The sequence below is a fragment of the Anthonomus grandis genome, chromosome 7 (genome assembly GCF_022605725.1).
Source record: "Anthonomus grandis grandis chromosome 7, icAntGran1.3, whole genome shotgun sequence".
NCBI lineage: Eukaryota > Metazoa > Arthropoda > Insecta > Coleoptera > Curculionidae > Anthonomus > Anthonomus grandis.
The window spans coordinates 7,419,947-7,428,686 of record NC_065552.1 but is presented as its reverse complement, the minus strand read 5'-3'; the positions used below and the strand labels follow the sequence as shown (position 1 = coordinate 7,428,686).

Genomic DNA, 8,740 nt, shown 5'->3' with positions numbered 1-8,740 from the left:
ATGCATGTTCCTATATTTTGACAAATTCTTGATTGGCGAATACCTATACATTTACTGTATTATATATTTCTTTGTGTAGTATTTGTGACGTGTCTATGCTATGTTTCTAGAATCTAAGATATTAAATGATTTTTGATTTTGATATAAGATGACAATCCATCTTGACCTGGGGCCTTACCACTTTTAAGTGAATTTAATATGTTAATAATTTCTGTTTTATTGGTTGGCTCTAGACTGTATTTCTAGAGTTCGGATTATTTTTTACTCTAATTCTCACATCCTGATAAGACTTTATTTTACTTGTTATTTTTTTCCAACATTTTCAAAATGTGTTGCAAAGACCTTTGCTATTTCTTTTTTATTGATAACGGTTTTAACTGTTGCTTTTATGTTTTAATTTTAGTGATTCTGTGAGGCTTCTCGGTTTAATTTAAGACTTGTTTGACATTGTTTCAAAGTAAATAGGTACGACTTCTTTAAATTTTTATTTATTTTTGATTTGTAAAAATATTGATCTAAGTTGACGTTTTTTTGAAGTTATTAAGGGTGCTTCGTTTTGAAATTAAATCATTATACAGTTACATTTCCAGGCGCGACTTAGGAAATCCCATGTAATTTTTAATAGGGTCAAACATTGGCTCTCCTAATTATTTTATAGAAAAATTGTATTGAAGTAATTTAAAGAGCACTAAAATTTGCAACCAACGAGATAACTTTTAATTTTGAATGATCCAAACGGTCGTAAAACTCATTTCTAACATTCGCTAATTGATAAACTGAAATTTTGTTGCATTCCATCGCATTTTTTACCCTTCGAGATTTGGATAACTCTTATTCTTGTGAGTTTTATTTTTTAAATTGCCCCATAGAAAAAAATCGTTAGGGAAAAGATCAGGAGACCTTGGTGTCCAATTTATTACATGTCGCAGGCCAATAACATTCCCTTTGAAAGCGTTATTTAGAAATTCCTGAAGAGCAAGCGTAGTATGCGCTGGGCAACCATCCATTTGATACCAAACCTCTTGATTTTCCCTGGCAAGATCATTTAAACTTAAGGCAAAATTTATTTCTTAAGTAGTTCTAAATAATAATTTGCATTTAAATTTCGATTGAGAAAATCCCCGCCCAAACATTAACTTTCTGTGGATACTAAGTTTGTGTTGTTACATATCTAGGCTGATTTTCTTTATCTTAATACCGATCATTTTAAACGTTAGGTTCACTATTTAAAATAAAGGTGCATTCATCTGTGAAGCAAATATTTCTTATAAAATCTCTATCCTTGTTTCTTCTTTTCATCATATCCAAACAAAACTCCTGCCGCGATAATTCATCCCCATCTCTAAACTCCTGATGCCTTCCATATTTGTACGAGAAATATTTCTGTTTTTTTAAAGCCCGAAATGCAGTTTTATGATCAATGCCCATGATCTGTCTAAGATTTCTTGTGCTTATTTTTTCCTCCATTTTCTTCCACATCTAAGAAAACCTGCAAGTCTCTTTCATTTTCTTGCCTTTGATGATTGTTTCGTTCATTGTTTGCCTCACATTTGTAATTATTTATTACAGTGCCCTTTTGCTCAAATTTGTAACAGTTATTAACTATTGATTTTCCTGGTATCGATCTATTTCGAAAAAAAGCTGCAAACAAGTCTGAAATTTCTCGGTAACTATTGCCTTGGTAAAACCATTTAACCATTAAGGAGTAGCTTTTCAAAACGAATTATGTCCATCAAAACTTTTTTTTCATCAACAAAAAAAATTTTTTGTTTCCGTTCATTTTAAACCTGCATAGTAAAGTATTTTCATAGATACTGGTGGATACTTCTATAAATAGTTCTTATTGAAATCAAAACCAACAAAAATTATGAAAAAAAGTCAATAAACAGTTGGACAAAACGCTTTTTGATGATTTTGCAAAGATAAAACCTAGCTGAGCAATTTTTGCACTTAATATAAAATAAAACACATAAAACTAAGATACGAGAAATAATTTTAATAGAAAAATTTATAAATTGAATATGGTCTATTTGGACTTCTTTTAAGTATTCGCAGAAGTTCTCTTCTCCTTCAATACCTAAGGCATTGTTAAAGAAAGCTGAAGATGCTTATGGAATTTTATCGTCCCATTCGACCCCAAATCTAGCTTGGAGCATTTTTTTACATATTTTTTTTATCTTCGTTGATTACATTCACAAGTAAAACGTCAGATCGCTCTTCTACATTTTTTTAGATTTTGATCTCGCTTTACTAATGGCATTGATAGTTTTGATTCGTCGTCAAAAATAACAATTTTATTAAATATCAACAAACCTTAGAACATTGGAAGGCTAGAATTAGTAAACAACAATTTTGTTTGAGTTCAACATGTGCACAGGGGCAAGGGGGGTGTTTTGTTTACAAACATATTCATCGATTCTCCGTTGTCAAGTTTACACGCATTTTCAAAAGAGGAAATTTTCATCCATATATCATGGCGAAATGTCATCTTGACAAACGGCTTTGTGTTTACATTCGGCATTTGTGAAGTTCTGTGTTTTTTTTTTTTAAGTTTTTGGTTAAAAAAGTAAAAAGGTTGAGTTATTTCAGTGTTTTTGTAAACTGTTACCATAGTAAAAGCTTATGCCGCACCATGGGAAATAGGGCGATTTAGACCGATCTTTTTTACAAGTAAATAACGATATTGTCATAAAATTTCCATAAAAATGCTTTTTATTACATGAGTACCTTTACTCTAATGAAGTACGTTGAAAAAACACATAAAGAGCTCACATAAAGGGTAATATTGTTTATAATTTAAAGCATAATCTATTAACAGTAAATATTTTTCATGTAAATATTTTTCGACAACGTCACTGGAAAAGATTACTTGTGTCGTTAGAATCAACAATGCGATCGTGCGGTGTTGCGATGTTGTTGTTTATGAAAAAAAATGCTTATTTTATTACAGAGAAATAGTACTATTTTGCGCCTGTCAAAATAAGTGACACATTTTTATGATATTATAAAGTGTGTTTTTTTTGTCATTTCTACATAGCCTTTGGCATCATTGCATCAGAGATGTTGCAAGCAAACAAACGGCTCATAGTTCCATTTATACGTCGTCATGCGAATTTGCCGCCTCCTATTGGTCAAATATCGTAATGCGTTTTAATGTATCAGATCTTGCGGACATAATGCTTTTCGATGTAACCATCAGATTTTGCACACAAATTAGACAAGAATATAATGCTATTTGATATATTCTGAGATAATACGTGTATAGAAGCGGTGAAAATGAGTCCAAAACCGCAACAAACTGAATTTTGTCCTCGAGTGGACATAATGCGTTTTGATAAGTTGCTCCTCCATTAATCCTCTTTCTTCAGTAGTGTAAGTCATAGCTGAGGTATTAATTGTAGAATTTTAATGCAGTGAACTTAGTATGACAAATTATTTGATGTTCATCACCAGTTAAGGTAATAAATTTTGGCTGGCATAACTGTGAATACGAGGCAATAAAAAAAAGACAAATTTTCGTAAAGAGCTTTAGCTGTTACTCCTAAACGAACAAATCAAAAATAATTAAAGTTATTTTGTTGGTTGCAGATTTTGGTGCACTTTAAATTATTCCAATATATTTTTTCTTTAAAGCAATTATGCGAGCCAATATTTGAACCTAATAAAAATTACATGGGATTTCCTATGTTCCGCCTGGCGGTGCAACACCCTGTATAATGAAACAACGTTATAGTAAACCAAAAATGTTTAATTACAAAAAAAAAAATTATAATCTAAAAAATCACATTATTCCCGATTCGGATCGTAGTCCGGCCCTGTCGGCCAGGGCCAGCCTCGATCCCACTTCCCCAGCCAGGTCAACCAACGTCAACCTGGAACGGCGACTTCGAAAGCGGTCAACCAACAGAATGTGGTGGTATACAGGTGTTTTTTCACGTTAGTCCGTAGTAGTTTCACAGGTATTTTCAGCCGTAAGTATTCCTACTAATCAATTTATTTAATTATTAACTTATATATGAGATTTTTACTTGTTGAAGTTATAACAGCGGCGGGCGAAACGGTTATAATTTGTTGATATCTAGTGCATAAAAGTGCAGTGTGTTCTCGTTTAATAGTCAGTAGGGACATCCTCTTATCCCAAATTTACGGTTACTCGGGCGTTCAAGCAGGCCTGGTTCCGTTGCTTACGTGTCTCGCGAGCCTCCTTTGCCCTCGTTTCGGTAAAACAGTGCCTTCGCCTCCCATATTTTCATTTTAATTTACCGTATTCCTCCTAGGGAATTAGGAAAAGTGCGAAAATCATTGTCGATACGTGTTATTTTGTTATTCAAGTGTTATTTACGTGTGACGTAACGACGGTGGGTTTTTTCTATGCTACAGGGAAAATAGGTTACATCAAAGGTGGGCCCCCATTCTGGTTATTGAACTGAATATTTTGCAACTACAGTTATAGTTGTCGTGTTTTATTGCATAAATTTTGTGCGTGCCTCTCAGGTGCTTTTTGCGGGTCTTATGGTATTTTTGTTTGTTGTTTTACCTCTTAAGGTCCTGTTAATTTTAATTAATTATTATTACTGCCATTAAGAAGGGTTTTTCCTGGATCCTACAGTGCTTAAATAGGTCCAAAGGTTTTTATTTTATTTAATTTTATTATAGTTTTATTTAGTGGCGCAAAATTAATATATTTCTTTAGATTTGGTTAATTCGTTTTTTCAAATTAATATTAGAATTATGCAAAGAAACATCATGACATAATATCTAATAGTCTGGCATTAATTTAATTATGACAAGATTAAATTTTTTAAATCTCATTAAGGTATTTAAATTAAAAACTCAAAAGTATTTAAAGAATAATATTTAAGGCTAGACTAAGATTGGAATATTTATATACTTTTTTATTAAAACATTCTTTCAAGATGGGATACAGTTGTCATTTTGATATGTACACTAAAGCCCAGTAGTCAGGCATACATTTCATATTAAATTTAATATATTAAAATTAAAAGAAATTATATTGAAGGTTAGGTTAAGGTTACAAAGTACTCATTGAAACCTTCAAAAATGTTTTTTCAAGATGGCATCTAATTGTCATTTGAGTTTCATCGTTCTTTAGAACTTTAAAATGAGTCATCACTAAAGTCCTTTATCTGATTTTTTTTTCAAGATGCCATTTTAACATGTATAACTATCAATATATTCAAATTCAATATTATAAAATGAAAAATTTTATATATAAGGTTATAAAGAACTCATTTTTTAAGATGGCATTTAATTTACTATTTTGACATTTACTATTGTCAAATTGACACCAAAATCAATTGGTTTGGGGGGGGGGGGAGGGGGGGAGGTCAATTGTATTATGATTAATTTTAATTTATTGAATGCAATGTTAAAATTAAAAATGTTAAAAAAAGTTTAGACTTTAGACTAAGGCCATAAAATACTCTTCGGGACCTTTAAAATGAGATATCACAAAACACCAAGATTAATTTATTTAAGCTATTTATTTAAAGAACGAAATTAATCGATAAAATGTAATGATTATAAAACGGGCTCCGCGAGACAACTACTTTTAACTTTATTTTTTAAAGGCGATGCTTACAGAAAGAAACACAATCTGCCTAATAAACATTTTTTAAGAAGGCCACTTGCCAGGAAATCGAATACAAGCTCAGCAGATTTATTAATAGTGATGTAAGCTCTTGAGCCCAACAAAAAAAAAACTATAAACTAATATATCGACCTTTTTATATTGGAATAACAACATCCTCCCTCAATATAAAAGGTCTCAAAATAAGCAAAGAACAATTCTATAAAAGAATACCTCTTAACATTAAGTACTACACTAAGAACACTTTAACATGGTTGCAGATTTAACACACGCAAATAAGTTAATTTAACTTAGGTTTAACTTATTACAAATAAGCGTATGTTTCTTGCTGCCTAAGGATTTAGTTAAAATGTAACCATTTCTGAAGTAGGCATATACAGAAGCGTGATATCATTTGTTTGTATTTTTTCACGAATAAAATGATATTTGATATGTATATGTTTAGTGCGTTTATGAAACGTTTGATTTTCGGATAGTTTTATCGCACTTTGATTATCGTTATAGATAACAATAGGCACATTTGTTTTAAGAAATTTACAAGAATCATTAATTGCAAAAATTTCAAAGCATAATGACCTTAAATACAAAGCCTCTTTTGATGCCTCACATATACCAATATATTCAGCTTCTGTTGAACTTAATGCAACTGTTTTTTGTTTTTGACACTCCCAAGATACAGGTCCCCCAGCTAATGTAAAAATATACCCATAGAAAGATTTTCTATCAACTACATTATTTGCCCAATCGGAATCAACAAAACCAGTCAAAGGATCATTTGATTTTTTAAAAACAATTCCCAAACTTTTAGTTCCCTTTAAATATTTAAGAATCCTTTTAGCACTTAACCAATGTTCTTTAGAGTGATTATTGTTAAACTGGCTAAAGAAAGAGACAGAGAAAGCAATATCTGGTCTTGTACATACCGCAAGATACATAATTGATCCGATTAACTGCTGATATGGGGCGTCATAAAAACTTTCGTCACCAGCGAAATTTTTACCTAACTCTACTGGAGTAGTAACAGTATTGCAATTAGTCATTTCAAACCTATCTAATAATTTTTTCTTGACTAATTTTTAATTCGCCTTATTTTCATGCCTAGCATATGAGAAATTGGTCCTAAGTCTCTGATGTGGAAATTTTTATTTAACTCCTGTTTTAGAACTTTAGCCTCTGTATGGTTATTATAGAAAAGAAAAAAATCATCAACGTAGAGTGCTACAACAACTAGAGAACTCTGAGTAACTTTAAAGAAAATACAAGGCTCTATACTTGATTGCACAAATTTTAAATTGCAAAGTACTTTATGAGCTTTTTCATACCAAAGTCTAGATGATTGCTTTAGACCATAAATTCCCTTTTTTAATAAACAGTCTTTGTTTTCTGAACCTTGAACTTCAAAACCTTTAGGCTGACTCATAAAAATTTCCTCATCAATGTCACCATTTAGAAATGCAGTTTCTACGTCTAAATGATCGGCGTCTAAATCTAATTCTACTGCCATAGCCAACAATAACCTCAAATTACTAAATCTAATGACAGGTGAAAAAGTTTCAAGGTAATGAACACCATATTTTTGGGTGAAGCCCTTAGCAACTAGCCTAGCTTTGTACTTAACAATTTCCTCATTTTCATTATGTTTGATTTTAAAAACCCATTTATTTTTAACAATGTTTTTATTGTGAGGTTTGTCAACCAATTCCCAAGCATTGTTAGCGTTAAAAGCATCTAATTCATTTTTAATAGCTTGTCGCCATTCAGAACTTCTGGTACTTGACAATGCTTCAGAAACAGTTGTTGGCTTTAGATCATTTGACAAAGTTATCATTGCAAAATCAACAATATCATCATTAGTAATACAATCACCATACCTTTCAGGCTGACGTCTTATTCTATACGGATATCTAGGTTCCTCGGGGTTTTCACAGATCACTGCTTGGGTTTCACTTTCACTCACTGACACTTCACTATTAACTTCGTCTGGTGATTCTGTACGCTCTGACGATGTCTCGAACTCATCAGTTGTACTGGTAGTACTGGAAGTATTACTCTCTACAGCTTCGTCAATGAGTCTCTGGTGATTTTATCACCCTTAAAGTCTCTTGTAAAGTATGAGCATCCAAACCAGCACGATCTGGCATTGAGTCTTCTAAGAATACAACATCCCTGGCTATTTTTACATGATGGTTACTTGGATCCAAAAGACGGTATCCAACACTATTTTCACAATAACCCACAAAGATGTATTCCTTGCTCTTAGCATCTAGTTTCCTCCATTTGACATCTGGTATGTCAACATAAGCCCTACACCCAAAGATCCTTAGGTGGCTTATATCAATCTTCTTGCCAGTCCATTTTTCTGCTGGCGTATATCCAGGTAGTTTCTTTGTTGGAGAAAGATTCAACAAATATACCGCTGTATTGGCTGCCTCCGCCCACATTTGTTTTGGACTATTAGAATCCATCAGCATAGAACGAACTTTCTCAAGTATGGAGCGATTATAGCGTTCTGCCACGCCATTCTGTTGAGGACTGTACGGCACTGTCAATTAATGCTTAATCCCACGATTACGCAAGATTTTTTGTAATTTTTCGTTACAGTATTCACCGCCATTATCCGACTTTTATTTTTCGTTCTACTTAATTTTCCACCATACAGCAAAACTCCTTGAATTTTTCTGGAACCTCATCTTTTGTACTTAGAAAATAACGAAATATTTTTCTAGTGTTATTATCTATTAGGGTGAATATATATTTTTTACCACCAAAAGATTCAACTTCCATAGGTCCCACAAGATCTGAGTGGATAAGGTCCAGTTAATGTGGCACAACCTCTTTGTCCTTTTTATAGAGAAACGGTTTTCTTGCTTGTTTGCCCTTAAGACAACTTTCACAGTATTCCGGAACCTGTTTTTCGGAATAAGAAATACCTGCTGCCAATCCATTTTGTAGCAATTTCATGCTATAATGGTTGAGATGTCCCAATCTCCTATGCCACAGCATCTGTAAATTTGAGGTACTTGCGACGTTGACATCAACATTTGTCGCCGTAGCTACTGGCTCCTCACTTTCCTGGTCAACTATTTTGCATCCCTCGGAGTCAAAATAAACACAGTATCCCTTCAAAAC

At 32.6% G+C, this 8,740-nt stretch overlaps 1 protein-coding gene across 5 annotated transcripts in view; it reads left to right on the top strand.

Moving 5' to 3' along the window:
- The first annotated feature begins 3,803 nt into the window (after nucleotides 1-3,803).
- LOC126738879 (zinc finger protein sdz-12-like) overlaps nucleotides 3,804-8,740 on the top strand; it is a 53,257-nt gene continuing 48,320 nt past the window's right edge. For 2 of the 5 annotated variants that reach the window (XM_050444349.1, XM_050444347.1), the window contains exon 1: nucleotides 3,806-3,971. The gene's annotated coding sequence lies outside the window, so the exon portion shown is untranslated. Of the gene's footprint in view, nucleotides 3,972-4,088; nucleotides 4,402-8,740 lie in introns of those variants that run through there. The other 3 variants (XM_050444350.1, XM_050444348.1, XM_050444351.1) reach the window with 2 other exon arrangements.